Below are 23,594 nucleotides of genomic sequence, written 5' to 3'. Positions count from 1 at the left end.
GAGCACCCCTGATCTAGACACTAATACCAAGGCAGTAACGGAACGGGCCTGTCAACATATCTACGGATCTAAGAGAAATGTTACCACCGACAATTAGTACACCAGCGTTGATCTTAGTATAAGCTTGAAGGAAAATGGAAAAAACAATAAAAGTAAATAGAAAAGAAATTCCTGCATATTTCTGTGACAATCAAGGACGACCTATTGACAATAAAACGTTCTGTTTTATTTCACTATGCACCATGGGGAAGACGTTAATCCCGTAACTGTAAAACCGTAAATCATATTAGCATATAACAGCACAAACTGTGGTGTTGATACCGTAGATAAATTATGCGCACAAGAAGATGTGGCACGTTGTATAGTGTATTTTTATGTATGAGAGAGTAATAAAACAATAAATTATGTATGCAAATCCCTGTTGATACGGGTGACTCAATGAAAAACATATATTTGTCAACAAGTTTACAGAAGTATATAGGAAAACAATTTTAAATTGACTATGACCACCAGGTATAAAGGTTGGAGCAGAATAGAATACAATAGTTGTGAGGGTTACTAATCCCTAAATAAGGTTGCCAGTGTCGGAGTGATGGAGGTTAACAGGTACTAATGAATTTGCAAGAAATGTAAGATGTTTATTTTATTGGTTATATATAACCAATAAAAGTTTAATAAGTACCTACCTATTTGCAAAATAAAGTTTAATTCTTTAGATAAAATAAAACGTTTTATTTTATCTATTTGCAAAATAAAGTTTAATTCTTTGCCTATTTGCAAAATAAAGTTTAATTCTTTAGATAAAATAAAACGTTTTATTTTATCTGAAATGAGTGCATTCCACGAAGTAAGGGTTTCAACAATCAAACATTTAATTCTTTAATTCCAGGAATCTACGACAGTAATTTACTAGATAATTACCTTCTAAACTTATTCCACAGAAAATGTGATAGTGGGTTTTTCCATTTGGTATATAGGAAGGTCCAAGTGGCGTATTCAAAATTCTTAACAGTTCACTAAAAGTAGGTACTTCAGTTGCAAGGTGCAGTTTATTGTGTATACTAGTGTTTGTAGGAAAATTTGGAAGTGCCGTGTAAACGTCGAAAAATTGGTCCTCTAACAGTTAATGAAAAAACATTAATATTTAATTGTTTTAAATCATTTACAGACAAACGTTTATGTGAAAGTATTGATGAGACCGTTGAGTTAGTTAGCAGTACACTTAGTGTTGGGAAATCTACGATTTACAGAGTTATTAAAGAAGAGAAATGTGGTAGTTTTCAAATGCCACGTAATGCTCCAGGGAAACCAAAATTTCAATCATTTTAAAGAAGGACTTCGACGGAAAGTGCATGAATTCTTCTTTAGACAAGAATTTCCAACATTGGATAAAGTTCTTGTCTCAGTTCGAGATGATAAGGATTACCCAGAAATGAGTCGAAGTACGTTATGGAAACTTTTAAAAGAAATAGGCTTCCGCTGGAAAAAGAATCCCAGAAAGTCTATTTTATTAGAAAGAAGCGATATTGTCATATGAAGAAGACATTTTCTAAGAACCATAAAGGAAATGAGAAACCAAAAAACAAAAATATTTTATCTTGATGAAACATGGATCAACGAGGGTCATACACCAAATAAATTTTGGCAGGATGAAACTGTTACAAGTCAAAGGCACGCTTTTGTAAATAACTTATCTACTGGTTTAAACCCACCATCAGGAAAGGGACGCAGGCTAATAATAGTACACATTGGCAGTTCAGACGGTTTTGTTGAAGGTGGTTTATTAACTTTTGAATCAACTCGTACCGGTGACTACCATGAAGACATGAACGCTAATGTCTTTCAAGAATGGTTCGAACAAATGATAGATCTTCTTCCTAAGAACTGTGTAATAGTAATGGATAATGCAAGTTATCACTCCAGACTTATAGAAGGACTGCCCACAACCAAGTGGTTAAAAAAAGACTTGCAGAATTGGCTGAGTTCAAAAAATATTACGTACTATCCCGGATCTATAAGAAAGGAACTTTATTCGTTGTGTGCCCTTCATAAAGAAAAATTTAAAAAATACGAAATTGATGAAATTGCCAAAAATCGTGGAATGACAGTACTTAGATCCCCACCATATCATTGTGAATTAAACCCGATTGAACTGGTATGGGCACAGATAAAGAGTGAAGTTTCAAGAAAAAATACCACTTTTAAAATTCATGATGTTAAACAGTTGTTTTTGGAGGCCGTAAATAATGTAAAACCTGAAAACTGGGAAAAAGCAGTAAATCACACTATTAAAGAAGAGGAAAAAATGTGGAAGCTGGACAATATTACTGATAAAATGATCGAGCCAGTTATTATAAATCTTGGTTCTGAAAGTTCATCTTCTGAATCTGATTTGGATTTGTAACAAGTAGCTGTAAGTTTTATATTAATATTTTTATTCATCTATTTAACATACCTTGGACGGTTTTAAAAACTCTATTTCTCATTTGTAATTTTTAAAAATTAAAAAAAATGTGAATTTTTTAAAACCCTTTTTAATGTAGGCCAGTCAGTTCTAATATAGTGTGTGATAAAAGAGGTCACTTTTGTTTACATACACATAACACTTTATAACACTGAAATAATTCATTTATTTTTTACAATTATTCAAAGTAATTTTTCAATTAATCTTGAGCACGCCCATGGAATGGTCGGAGCTACCAGTTAAAATTATGCTAATTACTCTCTCGTTCATAAAAATAAACTATTATAGTAGAAGATAGCCTATGGTTGTTTTATACAGACTTTTAAATGTTACAGCAATAAATTCCTTTGTTATTTACAATTGTAACATTCCAAATTCCACAAAGACCCGACGAGAAGTTTTGACAAATTTAGCATTTAGCTTTATGTATAACAACCAGAAGAATCGAAGCCAAAATGTCTATATTCTATATACCCAAAACAATAAGGATTTGACTAAAGGACATCTGTCATTTGGATGAAGGTGCCAGTTTAGAGATCTCCGGGTGCAATTGGGAGTTGTGGTGACACTGGATGGAAAAATAATCGAAACACGAAATATTTTTGTTCGATTTGTAAAAATATCTTTGTTTAGAACACGCAAATTCAATTTGTAATGAATGTAAAAATTTTCTGGCTTAATTTTATTATGTTTTTTGCCATCTCTTATATTTTTATATGTTATGTTCTAATTTCAAATTAATTGTAATATGTTTAGTAAAAAGAAAATAAATCAAACAATAGATTATTTTATTAAAATTTAAACAAAATGCATCTAGAGGACTATTTTTGATACACAAAATTAAACTACGTCTACTAAATGGTTAATATTTTGTACAAAATAATATCTAGATAACATTTCGATAACCTCTGTATAAGTGTTTGAAATTCTACAAATGCGATAAGTCCATTATAGCAACAGTCTGAGATATCTTACCCCATTATCAGGTTAATTGGGGTGCGTAATAAGGAGTGCCCGTCGTCCTAAGGCCCCGTCTTTGTTTGTTTTGACTTATTTGACAGATGGGACGATTACGGAGGTGACTGTGTGTATTTTGAGGGGTTCGTAGAGGGCGCTGTAGGCGGCTTCAACCCATAATTTGTTTGTTTAGTCGAAATGGCTGGAAAACGAGGGTGTGACAAAGCATTAGATAATTTGGTGTATGAAAAATCAGAACGACGGGAAATATGATGTGTTATCACGAATCGTTAAAAGAATGATGTAAGTAAAAGCAACAAAAAAACAATTTTAAAATCGATTAGTTTTATATAAGGAGCAAATATTTGTCTTAACAGACATGCAAGTAGAGAATTGCCAAAATAAAAGGAGGCACATATAATTTTTATCAATTTTCTTCTTCTTCTTCTTTTTCTTCCTCTTTATAAGCAAATCTGCTTATTCATTGGCGGAATAATACCTATATGAAAGGTTGTCACTCATCTTTTGCGCGGTCGTCCGATACTTTTTTTGCCGATTGGTGACTTATCTCTTGCTTTTTTGACGACACTGATCTTCTCCATCCTGTTTATGTGGTTATTCTATTCTTTTGTCTATTTTGTGCCCATTCAGTTATACACTGTAGGTTAAATTTTCTTCTAATGTTTTCAGTTCTCTTTCGATCTCTCAGGGTATTTCCTGTAATTCTTCTCAGTACTCTCATCTCTGCCGTTTCCAGTAGGCTTTGTGGTGGCTGTGTCGGGTCTTGTTTCTGAGGCATATGTCATTATTGCTCTTACACTGGCTTTATAAATTCTTGACTTAATCTCACTGTTAATGTGTCTGTTTTGCTATATAGATCGCTATGATCTCTTTTTTCTTTGTCCAGGTCTCCATATCTGGACAGTGTAATTCCCAGGTACTTTATTTCCATTACTTGTTCAATACTGATGCCATTAATTTCTATTTTACATCTGGTTAGTTCTTTGCTGAATACTATTGTTTTAGTTTTCTGAGATTTGATTGTCATATCAAATTCTTTCAGAGTATTTTTATTTCTTTGTTTCCCATTCTGTATCCCCTTCCTTTGTTAACGCTTTTGATGATTTCATCTATGACTAAATTGAAGAGCATGGGTCTCAATGAGTCCCTCTGTCTTATTCTGCTGCCTATTTCTATAGGCTCTGTAAGTTGTTCATCTATTCTGACTTTCGTTTTGTTGTTTTGGTAGATATTTTCGATAATTTTTATAATATTTAGGGCAACTTATCTATTATACAGAACATGGATTACGCATTTGAGTCTTACTCTCTCAAAAACTTTCTTTTGGGTCAATCAGATACAGGAATGCTGGTCTATTATAATCTAGAGATTTCTCAGTAATTTGCTTTATAACGAATATTGCATCTGTACCCGATCTTCCACTACAAAAACCCTGTTGTTCATCTGCTAAACATATCCTCTGATTTGTTAGTACTTGTAAAATTTTAGTTGTAAGATTTAGAGTAGTATTTAACAAGTTTATACCTCTGTAGTTTTCTGGCTGTTTTTTATCTCCTTTTTTAAATAGTAGATTAATTTTGATATTAATGAATAGTTATTAATTTTAAACAAATATATGACAGATCCTAAAGAAGTAAGTTATATAAGGCATTAAAAGATCTACTTACTTTATTAGAGATTCATCTTCTTAGTGGGCATATGTGACCAAAAGTCAACTACCTGGAACAGAAATAAAAATAATTTAGTGAATGTATTTTAAGTCTCAAAGACACTAAAATAATATTTTTTAATTCAGTGATAGCTTTTTGGTCTTCTACAGATAGTACTACAAGTATACTGTATGGGAAAGAATTTGAGGTGGGTATGCGCTTACCATGGTAGAAAGAGTTTTTAAGACGATCTAGCAATATTAGTATTCGGGGCCACCCAACGAAGTAGGTATGTTTCTCTAAGAGCAGTGTTACCAGGTCATCTAAGTCAGAAAATCGTAGACCATTGTTCAAATTACCGTATTTTATCATAGAACGGATTGTCCTACTTACTAATATTCAGTTGAACAAGAAAGTAACAAAGTAGAAATAATAATATATTTAATTTTGAACCGAAGTTTCTATACTGGAGTTGTATTACTTTTTTTTCATAGTAAAATGCTGAGGCGAGCGTCACGAAACTAGCACCAGGAGTAGGCGTCACGAGTAGCTTTAACTTGATAATATCCATCAGAAAAATCATAGCATGTGATTCGTCTTTAAAAAAAACAACCATATGCAATGATGACAATAAAATTCTCCTGTTAGTGATTCCAAAGTAAATCATGAGGATAAAACCAGGAAAAGGCCTCATAATACTATCCCGACATGGTAAGTCTTTGGTCTTACATTTAGTTTACTCTTAATAAACACCAAACTCTTATTTTACATGTATCCTCGATATGTTACTGACTTACTTATGGTGGTATTTTTATTTTATTGATTTCCTCTTTTAATTTAGGTAACCAGACCCTACTGCATTATGCCGAGTAAATTGTGACGCATTTGGTCTCATTTAACATAATTAGAGATTTAATTTTTCTCTTTTCACCATCTTTTAGGACTATACTTGATTCGTTCCACTGAACCAAGTTTATTTTCTTATTTGTATGTTTACATATTTAAGACCTATCAAATGCTCTAATTTTCGTATAACCTTCTGGATAAGGTTCAGTATTAAGTTTTAAGATCGCGCAAGCGCCTCGAACATGACTTAACGACTACTTTCGTAGCCGGGACTGACGGCTTTACGCGCCCTCCGAAGCACGGTGGCAGCTCAGTTAACCCTTAACTGGAGACGTGCCGTCTGACAGACTACAGCATAAAGAATTTTATGCACAGCATTGACACATCACTTTATCTATTCTTTTTATTATTCGTTGACTATTAGTGAGCCGACTTAGGTAAAGAAATACGCATATTTGGAAAAGTTAACCGAAATCATAACCGAAAATCAGTTTTAGTTAGTCTGGTAGACGGCACGTCTCGGTTCAGGTTACGTTTTGTTTCATTGAAAACGTCGCGTATTTGTTATAATCATGGCCGGTCCATAAAAAAAAAACCGTTTCACCGATGCTGATTTTGAAGATACAGCTTTGAAGTGGTTTGACGAATTAGATAGTGACCCTAGTGATGTTGATCAAGTACAAGATGATGGAATGAAATAGTTTATTTGGAATCTGATAGCAAGACGGATTTAGACATTTCTACGGAAAGTGATGAAGAAAATATTTCAGAAGAAAATATAGTTTAGACTAATAATCAAACATATTTTTACGGAAAAACCTGATTCAGGTACTATAAATCTGAAGTTCGACCAGTATCTCGTACAAGGAAACATAATTTAGTAACAAAAATTCCCGTCCTAAAAACAAAAGTACGAAGTCTTGGAGAGGAAGCCTATCCTCTAAAGGTATGGCAGTTATCGAAAATATGTTATTATGTGTTATTCAGTGGACCAATCATAAATTGAATTTCATGAAAATAAAGTATAATGATCTAAATGAACATGACCTTAAGGATATTGACATAATGGACATGAAAGCTTTCATAGGACTCCTCGTATATTCTGCGGTATTCAAATCGAATCATAAGGATATAAAAACGCTTTTTGCAACAGATGGAACTGGCAGGGAAATTTTTAGAACTGTCATGAATCAAAAGCGTTTTGCAGTCATTTTATCAGCTCTTTGTTTTGATAATCCAGATGATCGAGAAGAAAGAAAAAACATGATCCAGTAGCAGCAGTTCTTATATATTTAATTCTTTTATTGAAAATTGTCAAAACGCATATGGTCTAGGTCAATCGGCAACTGCTGATGAAATGCTTGTCAGTTTTAGGGGAAGGTGCCGTTTTAAAATGTATATGCCTAATAAGCCATGTGAGTATGGCATCAAAATAATGGCTCGAAGAAAAAAATACTCAAAACCAACACAAGCAGTCTTGCGGTTAACCAAACAGAAACATAACTGCGGATAACTGGTTTTCGTCATTAGAGCTAATAGATGTTTTGCAGAAAAATGATCTTACGTATGTAGGAACTTTGAAAAAGAACGAACGTGAAGTACCTCCGTTATTTTTGGCCAATAAAACCAGAGAACCTGTTTCTAGTGTTTAAGGATTTAGAGAAGAGGGTACAATGGTATCTTATGTGGCCAGAAAAAACAAAGCTACAATTTTAATCTCATCAATGCATGATAGAGCTTGTAATGAGTCTTCAATAGAAAAACCAGAAATAAGATCATATTATATTGCCAACAAAGGAGGAATACTGCATGAACGAAAAATATGCTAAAAGTTCGTGTAGTCGAAGAACTCGCAGATGGTTTCTTGCTGTTTTCTTTCGTATAATAGATATTGCTATTGTAAATGCATACATACTGCACCAAAGTTACAAAAACAATTCTAAAATTTAAGAAAAATCTGCTTCTGCTAAAATATTAGCAAAACAATTAGCAGAAGATCATATGGAGCGAAGAATGGGTAATTTTCATGTACTGCGGCTAATTCGTGCTAGTATAGCGAGTATTCTTGAAATTCCTGAGCATAACCAAGTAGATGATAACGAGCCATTAGTACTAGAGAAGCGAAAAATATGTTATTTGTGCCCTCGCAAGAAGAACCGTATGACAAAATACCTTTGTGGCCGATGTAGAAAACCTGTGTGTCTTCAGTGTACGAAACCAATTTGTATCAATTGTATGTAACTTTTACAGTTGCTGGACATTTTTTTCAACATCAAAATAATTTCACTAGTTAATTTTTACGTAATTCAGTATGTGTTAGTGCTTTTCATATAAAAAAACTTACTTGATGTATATTAACTTTTTCACTGTAATGAAAAGTAAAAAATGTGACTGTCACGAACTGTAAATGATTAGCTGTTAGAAAGTCGTAGTTATTTTTTTTTTATTCTCTGACAATATTTTTAGTTTCTTTACTGTGTTCAATTGCAAATACAAACAGCTTTTAGAGTACTATTAAATATATTAAAATTTTTTTTTAAGTTTAGTTCTTATCCCCTCTTCTACATTGTAGTCTGTCAGACGGCATGTCTCTCTGTGTGTATTAAAATAGGATCTCTCCAGTTAAGGGTTAGATTAGAAATTGAAAATTTTGTCGGTGCCGATTTTAATATAAGATTAATGTTCTCTTATTCTAACATTTAATGGTCTTGATGTTTCACCTAAATAAAAATTATCGCATTCACAAGATATTTTATAAATAAAATTATTTGTTCTTTCTTGTTTATTGTTAGGTTTAGTTTTAGATAAAATAGATCTCAATGTGTTTGTGTTGTTTTGAATGTTGTTGAATTTAATTATAAATAATAAAATAAGTAACAAAGTTACTTTATTTAAAAATATTATTTAAATTTTAAAAATATTATTTAAATTTTAAAAATATAGAAAACATAATATGAAATTTTGCACTAGTCTACTGAATTCATCTTTTGTTTTTATATACTTTATATTCGTCTGTAAATAAGTCATCTTGAACAGTCACTGTGTTTCATTAAAAACTCATGGCGTCCTCTAATTTAAACTAGTGGTAGTTAACTAAGACAAAGTGAGGTCAACCACAGTCTTGTTCTCTAAACGTAGCTTCTAACACATCCTGAGAGTGCACAGGGTTAACAATCTGATTACGACTCCCGTTGGGTAGAAACCGCTATCTTGAGAATGTAAACGACGGAGTAGCTTGACGGCTGAGATCGACTGGAAAGTGCTGATGATGCATACCCGGAATTATCTGGAAATTAGCTGCAAGTATTGAACCCAAGTCGTTTGCACATAAGATTTAATTTATAAGATACTTTTTTCCATTATCGATTCAAACCCAAGACAGGTGTAGGAGAAACTCATATTTTTTTCTTTTCAATATATTTTTAATTTCTTGGAAAAAAAGAATTACTTGTTAATCAAGCAAACATGAAAAAAAAAGTATAAGGATGCCGGAAATCATTGATCCAAATAGAAAGGCATCTAATCCAAACAAAAAAGGTTTATTTTCTTGGTAACCCTAACCCTGGCCACCCGCTTAATACTTGTTTAAGAATACACATCAAATTAAACACAAATGCCAAGAAAATCTTACATTTTATTTACGACAATAGGTATTTACCCTTTGTAGTTATATTCAAATTAAAAAGAGGTTGAGAATTGGTCATACTGCTGTAACACATAAATTTTTAATTAAGAAATATTCACTACCAACATGAACTAGCTGCTCCATTACAACGGTAGAACACATCCTGCTTGACATTCTTCAAGGAAGAAAGAAAAACACATTGAATCACAGCTAACCTCAAAACCATAATGATGAAAAATATTCAGTAACAGTGTTCAATAATAATAACTGTTCAATAACAGTGATAAATCATTTAAAAGATACAAAATTGTATTACTCTATTTAATGTAATAAATCTTAAACTATTGTGTCTGTAATCCCACTGCGTGGTTGATGTGGTATAAGGTATAAGTGTTTAAATCTGTTACTCCAGTGAATAAGTGGTCAAGTCAATTTTGCATAGTTTTCAGGAGACGACTTACAAGTTTTCACAACATGTCATAAATCCATTCTATATGATAGAATTCTATATATATATATATATATATATATATATATATATATATATAAGGATTTCCACAGTTTTTACTGTATTCCTTCACTTAACCGTTTTCTCCAATTTTTCCTGTTTAGCCAGTCCTCTTCCTGTAGGTTTCTTCTACTCATTGCTTCGTCCACCTCATCTCTGAAAGATCTTTGGGGTCTGCCTCTCTTTCTTCTTCCTATCGGGCTCCACTCTGTTATTCTATTTATCCACCGGATTTATCCGGTGGATAAATGATAGAATACTAAAACTACATAAAAATATGATAGAATACAAACGTATTATTGGTCTCATTCTGTAACTACTAAGTGATTAGGATAATGAGATATGAGACTTAACCATTTATTCACCGTCGACTTACCTAGTTATTCACCTCAATATATTAATGAAAATAAGCCATATTTTTTTAAATAAAAAAATAATATTTCTTTATTTAAAATTTAACAAAAACAGTTTAACAGTAGGTTTAAAAACATTTATTCTGAATTAGGTTGTGTATCTTGGTCAGGATCCAATTCCTCCAGGTCAGGATCATTGGCGACATCGTTTTTCGTTTTCAGGTTTTGATAAAATGCATGAAATGAAGGATCTATTAAAGGCAATAAAGACAATAAGTCTTTTTTATCAAAAATTTGTTTAATTTTCTAATGTTTGTACGTAGAGAACGATTTCCGAAGTGGAAATTGAAACGTCAATAAACGTACTTTAACCTTTAATTGTGGCTTATTCCCATTTAAATAGTAATTACTTTTTCTAACCGAGTCAAACAATCTTTGCTAAAGTTAAAAACAGAATTTAAAGAATCTTTGATTGCAAGTGGTAATAGTAAAAAAGTTTATCGGTTCATTCGTACATCTTTATCTTCTAAAGTCTGCATACCATTATTTCAAAAAGCTGACAGGTCTTTACGTTCTTCGAATAATGAATCTTCGGAATGTTTATCGTTATTCTTTTCTCAGGTTTTTACAGATGAACCTTAAGATACCATTTCTAAAATATTGTGCCCACGTTTGTCTAAAACTCTTGACAATATATCTTTCACACCGGATGAAATTAAACATCATTTAAGAAAACTACGAAATAATTCATCACCTGGATTAGACGGACCTCCTTTTTCCTCAAACAATGTGCAGAATCTGTAGCCATCCCTATATCTCTCATACTGAATGCTTCTTTTAATCAAGGTTCTCTTCCCTCGTCCTGGAAATTGGCTTTGGTTACTCCTATATTCAAGAAAGGAAATAAACTTGATTGCAATAATTATCGTTCAATTAGCCTGGTTCCTATTGTCGGCAAGGTCATAGAATCAATTATTTCGGAAGCTATGTCTGAGTTTCTTCTTCAAGCAAATGTCATCCCCCACCAATAGCATGGCTTTATCAAAGGTCGTTAAACGATCACAAACTTACTTCATTGTATAAATGATTGGTCATTATCTTTAAACAATCGGAATCTTGTCGATGTAGTCTACTTAGACTTCTCCAAAGCTTTCGACTGAGTTCCAAAACGTCGATTACTAGCTAAATTGGATCACTATGGTATTCGCGGAAAGTTAAACATTTGGATTCAAGATTTTCAAGTTTGTGTTGGGAGAACCACTCACTAGATAAACCAGTCAAGAGTGAAGTTTCACAAGGAGCAGTACTTGGACCGATACTTTTTTGTGTCTACACTTGTGATCTTCCGCTCATTGTATCCAGTAAGGTTTTCATTTTCGCTGATGACACAAAATTATATGTGAATCCAACTATTAACCAACGTGTTCTTCAACAAGATCTTGATGCAGTGTTCAAATGGTCCTCAGAATGGTTACTTCCGCTTAACATTGAAAAATGCGTTGTTTTACATATCGGCAAAAATAACCCATCACTGCCGTACTTTATTAATGGACATCCCTTAAACTCGGTAACCTCCCACGACGATCTCGGAGTGATAATTAATAGTGACTTCAATTGGTCTGATCACGTTTTTGATCCGTAAATGTATATCTCTAACCTCTGTTAGTAAACTTTACTCAATATACGTTAGACCTATTCTTGAGTTTGCCGGACCAGTGTGGAATTCAGATCTCAGTTGCGATAACATCCTACTTGAAAATGTTCAGCGTAAAGCCACAAGACTGGCGTACGGCTGTGTAAGACCTAACTATGAAGGTAGACTATCCAAGGCTCATTTTACGACAATCGAGCAGCGACGTCTTCGAGGTCACCTAATTATGTTCCTCCGTATTTTAAAACATAATTTTGGGAACCTAAACACCATATTCACATTAAATCAAGACGAAAGATTAAGAGGACATCGATACAAATTAAAAAGGGAACAAACTACTGCTAAAGGTCCAGGGTGAACTTCTTGCCAAATAGAATATTTAATATCTGGAACAATTTGGATCAAGACACCATATTGGCAACTAGTGTTAACATCTTTAAAAATAAACTTGATAGCGCTTTATTTTCTTTATAGGATTGTGTTATTTTCGGACAGCATTATTTATTTATTTATGGTGTCACAATTCAATTTTTGTATGATATACTTAATTGTTGAACTTTACTTAACTTTATAATTGGTATAAGTTTTATAAGGATATTTTTGCTTTTTTGGCATAATAGGAGCTCGCTCTTCTGCCCTTATTTGTTATATAATAATAATAAAAATAATAATAAATTTAATTATTATATAAACTAAATATGTTTAAAAATAATAATTGTATTTATATGAAATTATTTTAAAACGAGAATTATAATAAAAATTTAAACAGATTAGTTCAATGTTGTTATTAATCTGATGACATTTATGACTTTTATTAAATTTTGATAATCGTTACGAATCGAATCTTTTATTGACTGATTCTTTGAATTTTTTATTATTAAATCCAGTTATTTTTAATCCAGTTTATAATTTAAACCTGCTTAGAGTAAATATATGATTAATAAAAACGAATTGATCCAGAGTAATGAATCGATGTAAAGAACCGCTTTTCTATGACGTTACCCGTGACGACGTCATCTTGTGACGTTAATTCTGTGACGCTTGCCTCAGCATTGTCAGAATGATTTCCAATCTTCGATAGGAGCGGAACTTGAAGAAGTTTTAAGTTCGTCATAAGTTGTAATCCCCATAAACAAATTTTCATAAATATCTTGTAAGTAGTTTCCGAGAGAGTAAGTATATAGATAGTGTAAGCTCGACGTGAAACACTCTATATATTTTGCATATCCAACTCTACTGATTTGAAAAAAGGGGAATACTTTCTCCAAGAATTTACTTACTTATAAAAAGCTTAAGCGTACATTCAAACCGTCTGCAAGTTATCGGCAAATATGGGATAAATGTAGAGGAAAATAGCAAGTGAGCAAATCCTAATGGAGAGATAAATCTCTGGAAGGGCGATTTATTTTTACATTCTTGTTGATTGATGAACAGCCATAAACTTAAAAACCAACCGATGTCAATTTGTTTCCGCACTTTTTCTTTTTTAAAATTGTTTTCGACGTTATAAAAGGGTTCGTAAAACGGTCAGTTGGAATGTGAAGGCAAATATTAGTCGAAGAGTTGATTGAGGTTGGATTATAATTGGATTGTGTCCGTGTGATTGGGGTAAATTCTTTGACATTTGTGACGAACGGAAGTTTCAACGAAAAAAAGCAAAAAGCTAGGATCTTATTAGACGTGGCTTATTATAGCTTACAGCTAATTTGCTGCTTAAATCGGTATTAGTTAATTGAAATGGTGAAAAAGTTCCTGATGTGACTTCCATACTGATATATAGGCAATTGTAGGGACCCGTAATTACAATCCAAAATAATATATATTATTTTGGAATTATTTGGAATTATTTATAATAAAAAGGTGTGGAAGATGATAAGGAGAAAAAAACAAAAATGAATGAATTTGTACGCATAGATAACATTACGGAGGAACAATGGACTGAGCATTTCACGAAATTATATGGCGAAGAAGAAGAGAACAGAGAAAGAATCATTAACGAAACTCACGATAGAGTACTAATATCAGAAGAAGAGCTACAAGAACGAATAAAAAAATTAAAAAAACAGAAAAGCACCTTGTTCTGATAAGATAAACAATGAAATGCTAAAATATGGAGGAGGAACACTACGCAAATGGCTCCTAAAATTATTCATCGATATAATAAATACCGGAGTAGTACCAGCGGAATGGAAGGAAAGTCTCCTGCTACCGATACTTAAAAAGCGAGACTCGATAAATCCTGAAAATTATAGAGGCATTAGTCTGATGAATAGTGCATTAAAATTGTTAACGGAAGTCATAAAAGATAAAATCGAGTAAAAAGCGAACATGGCAGATGAACAACAAGGCTTCCGGAAGAACCGCAGCACAATAGACGCAATTTTTATTATCAGACAAATAATAGAGAAGTCTATTGTATATGGAAAACCAGCATACATGTGCTTTGTAGATTTAAAAAGTGCTTTTGACAGGGTGAAGCGAAATGACATCTTAAATTTATTACAAGCTGAACAAATAGACCATCAGATAATAAGGACAATTAATGAAATTAACAAGAACAACAAGACCAGAGTTATAATGCCAACAGGAGAAACAGAATACATAGAACTAAAAGAAGGAATCCGCTGAGCAGACTCGCTCAGTCCATTGTTATTCAATATGGTGATGAATCAAATAATTCACAAAATAAGAAAACGACATGGATACCACTTGGGAGCGCATAAAATCACGATACTATGCTATGCCGATGATGTAGTATTAATTGCTAATAACGAAAATGACCTACAAAGGCAGCTCCATACCTTCAATATCACAACAAACAAACTTAATATGAGAATATCAGTAGAAAAAACTAAATGTATAGTGATCAGTAAAGAACCGCGTAGATGCAAACTAGAAATAGACGGCAAAATTGTAGGACAAGTAATGAAATTCGATTACCTAGGAGTAGAGATCACAAAATTATGTACGCACCGAAAAAATGTTTTGCCTAAACACGTTCTATAAAAAACAAATACAAAGAAAGTGGACATGGCGTAGCCCTGACGGCCAGGTTAAGAATGAAATAGATTTTATCCTTTCCGTGATAGATTAATATGTAAAAACATCGAGATGCTGAACAAATTTAACACCGACAGTGACCATAGACTAGTTCTTGCCGATATACGTATTAATGTAAAGACAGAAAGGAGAAAACTATTAACAAGAATTCCTTTATCGACGGCAGACATCCTAGCCAGTAATAAAGAGAAATACCAAAAGGAATTAGCACGGAAACTAGTAGCAAATACCTTTGAGCACAAGAATATAGATGAACTAGCTGAGAAAATAACTAAATACATACAAACAGTCACTAAGAAACTTTGTGGCAGAATAAGAAAACAAAAAGAAGCTAAACTAAAACCCGAGACTCTAGAACAGATAGAGAAAAAAAGAAGAACGAACAGAGATAACCCGGACTATAAAGCGCTCAACAGAAACGTTAAGAAAATTTTTCGAAAAGACCTCAGAGCTTATAGAACAAACCAGATTTTTAAAACCATACAGAACAATAAGAACATGAAAGTACAAAAAACATGTAAATCTGGCAGGAATAAAATCATAAAGATAAAGGACGACCGTGGAACATTGTGCTTGCATAAGGAAGATATCGTTAGAGAAATCCAAAAATTTTATGAGAAGCTGTATACTTCTACTATTCCGAACCCCGATATACCAACAAAACATATCTTAAATGTGGGCTCAGAGTATCTCCCTGAAATAATAACATCAGAAATTAGAGCCGTCCTATAACAAATGAAAAATGCGAAAACACCAGGAGAAGATAAAATTACTTCAGAGATGCTAAAAATGGGAGGCATTGCATTAGAAGATGCAATGAGAGCATTACTCAATAAATACCTATTGGAAGGACACATACCAAAAGCTTGGAAAAATGCGGAAGTCATTCTACTTCATAAAAAAGGAGACGGCGCAAAACTACCGACCAATAAGCTTATTGTCACACCTTTACAAACTACTAACCCGAATAATAACAAATAGATTGACAGCTAAGCTAGATGCATACCAACCAGTGGAGCAAGCAGGCTTTCGTAAGGGTTTTAGCACTATCGATCACTTGCACATAATCCGGATAGTTATTGAAAAAACAATAGAGTACAACATACCACTACATCTTGCATTTGCCGATTAACACAAAGCATTCGACAGTATCGAGAAATGGGCTTTCTTAACAGCATTGGACGACGCCAGAGTAGATTCAAGATATGCTGCCCTCCTTAGGAATATATGATGCTACTTTCCACGTAAAAATAAATGATGATCTGGAAACTATGAAAATAGACCTTTGCAAAGGCGTGAGACAGGGCGACACCATCTCACCCAAGTTATTTACTTTTGCATTAGAAAATGTCTTCAAAAAAATTAAGATGGAGTATATCTTAACCATTTGCGTTTCCCAGACGACATAGTACTAATAAGCACAGATATCCATGAACCATATATATATATATATATATATATATATATATATATATATATATATATATATATATATATATATATATATATATATATATAAACACTTATACAGAAGTAAAAAACTTCAAAATTTGTATATTGGTATAAAAATTAAAACTTATAACGTTTTCGATCTAACTCAGAAGATCATCCTCAGTGCCTTCGTTTGGTACTTGTAGCTAACACTAAAATTGCAGTGGAGACATCAATATGGTTTACATATTTATATTTAAATTATAATGCGGCCATAGGTGCAAAGAGCAACATGCTTCCTTGCTCGACTTGAACAAGTGGGTCAGTTAAAACGACACAGAGTTGGTCTGTGTCGTTCCCTTCATCAAGAGGGATACGGTTCTGTACTCGTGACGTACCAGTATCGTATTCTGTAGAAATACAAGAACCCTCAAACAACACTGAGGTCACAATCTGCCTACTCCTCAGTGTAGAGTGCTTTACGCAAACGGCCTTGATCTTGTAGGTACCAGAATACACAGGCGTGGAAAAGAACGAACATGCTGATGCCTTGGAAGAACAGAGCTAATTTACTCTGCAGGTGAGACGTAGTTCTTTACAGTAGTTGTCGATTAAATCGTTATTTACTTCATCTACGTTATTATTTGACGATTTTTAAGTAAATTATTATAAATATTCTATTATGCTTTATACTAGTTTATTATTAATCATGATATTGGAGTTTAAAAGGTTCGCGCTGTCAAATACAATTTTGTGCGCTTGTTCCATAAATCACTGTTCTTTATTTTTAAACAATGTATCGTGTGCAAATAATTCTATTAGCGGGTCCATTGCCTAATTAATTAAAATGATCAATACACATCGACGGCTTTAATATATCTATTTAAAAGGCTCTATCGCTGAATTTAATTGACTGTATATTTGAAAGGTACACTAACGGCTAAAAGCGGCACAATAAATTTAACGTCCCATCTCATTTGCAAGTTAGAACAATTCCTTAATGTGTTTATTAGTATTTTCCATTAGTTAATGAATTAGTGGTAGTTCTTATCCGGTTTAGCATCATATATATGGCTTGTTATATATTAGAAAACACCAGGATCGGCATGCAGAAATAAATATGTTAATCAGCGGGATATTTGCATATTTTTGTCTTGCAGAAAGTACCTACAACAACTTCATAGATATATATATATATATATATATATATATATATATATATATATATATATATATATATATATATTGTTATGATATGTAAAATCAAGAAAATATTGGTTTGTTTAAAATATTTCAAAGTTCAACAAAAAAATTAAAATAATTCAGAAAGCATAACCAACAAACATTTCTAAGAAGGAAAGTTATTAAATTCTTGGATTATCTGTACTGAACAAAAGGTAAGCTTTACATAAATTATTTCTTTGTAATACTTCAGTTGACCCGCATAAGTTTAAGTGAAACAAAAGACAAATTGAAACGGGTTTTTACAAATACATTAGTGCAGTGTTTAAAGACAATAGAAGATATTTTAGAAAGAGGTTTTTGTTAGTTTTAAGAATTATAGAAAATAATATTTGTAAATAAGTTTTAGGAAATTTTATAATTATAGGTAAAAGTTTGTTTGTTATCGAAATGAAAAAATGGGGAATTGTGACGAGTTTTGATTGGCGGAGATTGAGGAAGGTGGGATAAGGAAAGTTTAGCTAGATTGAGGAGAGAGAAAATATAGGCAGTTGGTTTCCAAGTCTTCAAGAAAGAACAGTGTTTGTTCTCTGTCGGTTCCCGAAATGTAGCAAGCAGTAGTGTTGAATGTTAGTGAGTTTTTGTGGAGTTAGTGTATCTGACAGAAGCTGAAACAACAAAATATTGTAAGTCATATTTCTCTACTTATATTCCAAGAGTCACTGTTCAGGCCAACGAGAGATTCAGTTTATCGTAAAGAGAAGATATTCCAAGAGTCAATTTTTCACTCGGGCCAACGAGAGATTCAGTTTATCGAGAGGAGAAAGGCTATCATAATTTGAATGATTTGTGCTTTTGAAGGTGATCATTAAGGACGATATACTTGCAACAATCTGATGTAAGATTGCTGATTACATAGGGAGCGGTTGAGAGGAGATAATACAGTCTACAAGGAACAAGGATTTGGACCACTCATCATCAGAGAGAGATATTTTTGTTTTCTGCAGTTTTTTCTTTTATTGATAACACAATTTTTACACGTAATTTAGAAAGGATATAAATATTTTGATTAGGAGAGTTAGAATAGTTTGGAATTTTGAGATTTCAATTAATATTGTTTGTACCATTAATTTTTGATTGTTCACGTACGGAGAACAAATTTTTGAGAATCCTTATATGAGATTTGTTTATTGAAAACTTTTGAGTGTGAATTATTTCATTATTTTTATTTCAATATATAGTGTTAGATCATATGTGTTTTTTATTATTCCGGTATTCTCTGGACCTTACCTTTCACATGTAATAGCATAGATATTGAAGCACGAATTTAACCCTGAGATAAAAGAATTAAAAATTGTGATAGAGTCATAATCATATTATTTAAATAATTTTAATTAATCAAAAAAATTAATTAGCTAATTATAGCTTGGCGCACCAAGACTTTAAATATCACAATAACTGGCTTCCAAAACGTGGGGCTTGAAAATATCGCAGCTTTACATTTGAAGGAAGGGAAAGAGATCTGGAATAAGTACAGGTAATCCAGAGATAAAAACATATAACATTGAGGGAATTTGAATTTGAAAGTATTTTGACAATTTTTTCCAGGGAATATAAATTTGATTTATTGTTTGATCGTAGTTAGTGGATATTTACTGCTATTGAATTATTTGATTTTATTTTCTTTACCAATCGTACATTTGATATTTATTCTGAATTATTTGAATTTTACTGATTGCATATTTGATATTTGTCGTGAAAATTTAATACATTTGGGGAGAAATATTGTCGTGTTCTGAAACATATAGAGTGTTGTAAAATTTCACATTTGGCGGGGACAAAAACAATAACAAAAAGTAACAACATGTCTGTCACAAGGAGACAAAGTAAAATGCAGGAAAGGAAGGAGGATAACAGAGAAGATGAAACAATTTTGGAAGAAGTATCGGATAATGAAGGAAATGTGACAATAATGGAGGAAAGAAAAGAAACAGGGATGTTAGAAAAATTATTAGCTATGATGCAAATACAGACACAACAAATACAAGAATCGTCACAAAAAATGGATAAAAATCAACTGGAAACAAAACACATAATGGATGAATCACAACAAAGAACGGAACAAAAATTGGACAATTTGGAAGAAAACCAAAGAAAAATGGAACAAAAAATGGAAACGCGTATGGACAAATATGAAAACGAAATAAAAGTCTGTTTAGAAAGAAGTAGGGAAGAAACAGAGAGGAAAATAGAATTGCAGAGAGAAGAAATCGAAACTAAAATGAAGGATATTCAGAGTATGCAAAAAAGGGAATTAGAACAGTTAGAAACAAAATTTGAAATGGCTTTACAAGAAGACAAGAAAGAAATAGAAAAACAAATTGAGGATATCAGAAAACAACGAGATATGGGAGACAGGAGAGAAGTACTCATCCAAAGTCCGGGTGACATAAAAATACAGTTTGGCGGGGATATTCGGAAAACACACCCAGTACCGTTTGTTAAAAATTTGAAAACCAAATTACAACATATTAGATATTTTGACGATTGCAAAGAAACAATTAGAAACCATTTGAAAGAAGGAGCAGCGTTATGGTATGAAAGCAAGGAAGATGAGTTTGAAAATTGGACAGATTTTGAAAATAAATTTCTCAACTATTTCTGGGGGAAAAATAAACAGAGAGAAATCAACCAAGAGCTACAGAATGGAAAATATCACGAAAAAATGGGAATATCTGAAGAAAGATATGCTTTGCAGATATATAACAATTCAAAATATCTAGAATACAAATATTCTACCGAACAGCGGGTTGAAATGATCAGCAGACATTTTGAGGAAACGTTGGAAGATCACGTGATTTTGAGAAACTATCAAGATATTGATAGTTTGTGCCAATTCCTTCAATTAAAAGAAGCAAAAAGAAAAGAAATGAGAAATAGAAGACAACATGACCAATATAATGGACCGGAAAGAAGGTATTCACCAAATTATGACCAGAGAAACCGACATCCCAGATCAACAAACGAATATAGGCCGAGAAATTACAATAATTACAATAGACAACAAAATTACGATAACAGGAATGACACACAACATAGAACATATGAAAATCACAACAGGAATAGAGATGCACAAAATACTCCGAATAGGAATACTAACGAACAAAGGGATGATAGAAATAACCAGAGCTTCCAACAACAAAATAGAAGGGAGATGAATCATGTAGCAATAGGAAACGAAAGACAAATCTCTAATTCTAATCTAATATTTTTAGATGCATTTATAAAACATAAAGCAATTAAAATTGTGATTGATTCTGGCTCGGAGATATCGCTAATCAATAAAAAACTAGTAAAAGAATTAAATTTGGACAGATTTGTGTATAAGATTCCTAGGGTTGATTTAGTGGGTGCAAACAATAAAAATTTGACGACAGTAAACGAAGGTTTGGGAGTACAGATAAGAGTGGGAAACAAATTCCATATTATGAAATGTGTGGTGATTGAAGATTTAAATCATGATATGATAGCGGGAATTGATGAATTGAGGAAAAAAGATATCACCATAAATTTTGCGGAAAATAAAATGGAAATCAGAGCAGAACCAGACAACACAGAAGAAGAAAAGCAAACAGATAGGAAAACAAATTCTGGAAGGATCAATGCACAGGAAAAACACAAAGAAATCGATATGACTGTAGAGAATAAACCGAAAGTACAAGAACAAGATCTAACAGAAGAGAAAAAGAGAAGGAAGAAAAAGAAGAAGAGTTCGAAAAGAAAGCAGGAAAATAAGATGGAGACCAGAGAAAAACAGGAAATAGAAGGTACAGAAGAATTGTCGGCAACCGACGATAAAACAGAATGGAAGCAGGAAGAAAAAGAAAGTATCATCAGAGAAATGAAAGGAATAGAAACATGGTGCTCGGAATACCAAAGGGAATTAGAGGATAAAAGGAAAACAGAAGAAAAAATGGCACTAATGGACGAGAATCCAGAATTGTGTGAAGAAGTATTATGGACAGTGAACACATATGAACAAAAGGAGGATGAAAGAAAAATAAATTGTGGAGAAAACATAGAGAAGATTTTAAGAAACCATGGAGATCTTGTTAATAAAGTAAACCGAGTGGCTAAAAATTATGAACTTTCTTTGAAGGGAAAATACTTGGAAAAATTTAAAACGAAAATATATCCAATCCCGTATAAAGACAGGCAATATACGGGGTATTTTAACATTCACGACATTTATCAGTATCATGAATAGATTTTAATAACATAGTGAAATGATTTGATCCTGGAAAACTTTTGTCATTTGAAAATTTAACAAAGAGTTTTCGGCAGATCAAATGGCGGGGATTTGTTATGATATGTAAAATCAAGAAAATATTGGTTTGTTTAAAATATTTCAAAGTTCAACAAAAAAATTAAAATAATTCAGAAAGCATAACCAACAAACATTTCTAAGAAGGAAAGTTATTAAATTCTTGGATTATCTGTACTGAACAAAAGGTAAGCTTTACATAAATTATTTCTTTGTAATACTTCAGTTGACCCGCATAAGTTTAAGTGAAACAAAAGACAAATTGAAACGGGTTTTTACAAATACATTAGTGCAGTGTTTAAAGACAATAGAAGATATTTTAGAAAGAGGTTTTTGTTAGTTTTAAGAATTATAGAAAATAATATTTGTAAATAAGTTTTAGGAAATTTTATAATTATAGGTAAAAGTTTGTTTGTTATCGAAATGAAAAAATGGGGAATTGTGACGAGTTTTGATTGGCGGAGATTGAGGAAGGTGGGATAAGGAAAGTTTAGCTAGATTGAGGAGAGAGAAAATATAGGCAGTTGGTTTCCAAGTCTTCAAGAAAGAACAGTGTTTGTTCTCTGTCGGTTCCCGAAATGTAGCAAGCAGTAGTGTTGAATGTTAGTGAGTTTTTGTGGAGTTAGTGTATCTGACAGAAGCTGAAACAACAAAATATTGTAAGTCATATTTCTCTACTTATATTCCAAGAGTCACTGTTCAGGCCAACGAGAGATTCAGTTTATCGTAAAGAGAAGATATTCCAAGAGTCAATTTTTCACTCGGGCCAACGAGAGATTCAGTTTATCGAGAGGAGAAAGGCTATCATAATTTGAATGATTTGTGCTTTTGAAGGTGATCATTAAGGACGATATACTTGCAACAATCTGATGTAAGATTGCTGATTACATAGGGAGCGGTTGAGAGGAGATAATACAGTCTACAAGGAACAAGGATTTGGACCACTCATCATCAGAGAGAGATATTTTTGTTTTCTGCAGTTTTTTCTTTTATTGATAACACAATTTTTACACGTAATTTAGAAAGGATATAAATATTTTGATTAGGAGAGTTAGAATAGTTTGGAATTTTGAGATTTCAATTAATATTGTTTGTACCATTAATTTTTGATTGTTCACGTACGGAGAACAAAATTTTGAGAATCCTTATATGAGATTTGTTTATTGAAAACTTTTGAGTGTGAATTATTTCATTATTTTTATTTCAATATATAGTGTTAGATCATATGTGTTTTTTATTATTCCGGTATTCTCTGGACCTTACCTTTCACATGTAATAGCATAGATATTGAAGCACGAATTTAACCCTGAGATAAAAGAATTAAAAATTGTGATAGAGTCATAATCATATTATTTAAATAATTTTAATTAATCAAAAAAATTAATTAGCTAATTATAGCTTGGCGCACCAAGACTTTAAATATCACAATAATATATATATATATATATATATATATATATATATATATATATATATATATGCTTTATAATTAGTAGTACAAACACTAAACAAATTATATACCG

At 32.3% G+C, this 23,594-nt stretch overlaps 1 protein-coding gene across 2 annotated transcripts in view; it reads right to left on the bottom strand.

The window, feature by feature from the left end:
* Window positions 1–23,594, bottom strand: part of LOC140439164 (1-phosphatidylinositol 4,5-bisphosphate phosphodiesterase epsilon-1-like) — a 579,894-nt gene that overhangs the window by 498,231 nt on the left and 58,069 nt on the right. For both annotated transcript variants that reach the window (XM_072528894.1, XM_072528893.1), the window contains exon 2: window positions 5,110–5,161. The gene's annotated coding sequence lies outside the window, so the exon portion shown is untranslated. The remainder of the gene's footprint in view (window positions 1–5,109; window positions 5,162–23,594) is intronic.

Source organism: Diabrotica undecimpunctata, chromosome 4, assembly GCF_040954645.1.
Source record: "Diabrotica undecimpunctata isolate CICGRU chromosome 4, icDiaUnde3, whole genome shotgun sequence".
NCBI lineage: Eukaryota > Metazoa > Arthropoda > Insecta > Coleoptera > Chrysomelidae > Diabrotica > Diabrotica undecimpunctata.
This window is presented reverse-complemented; position numbering and strand designations above follow the sequence as displayed.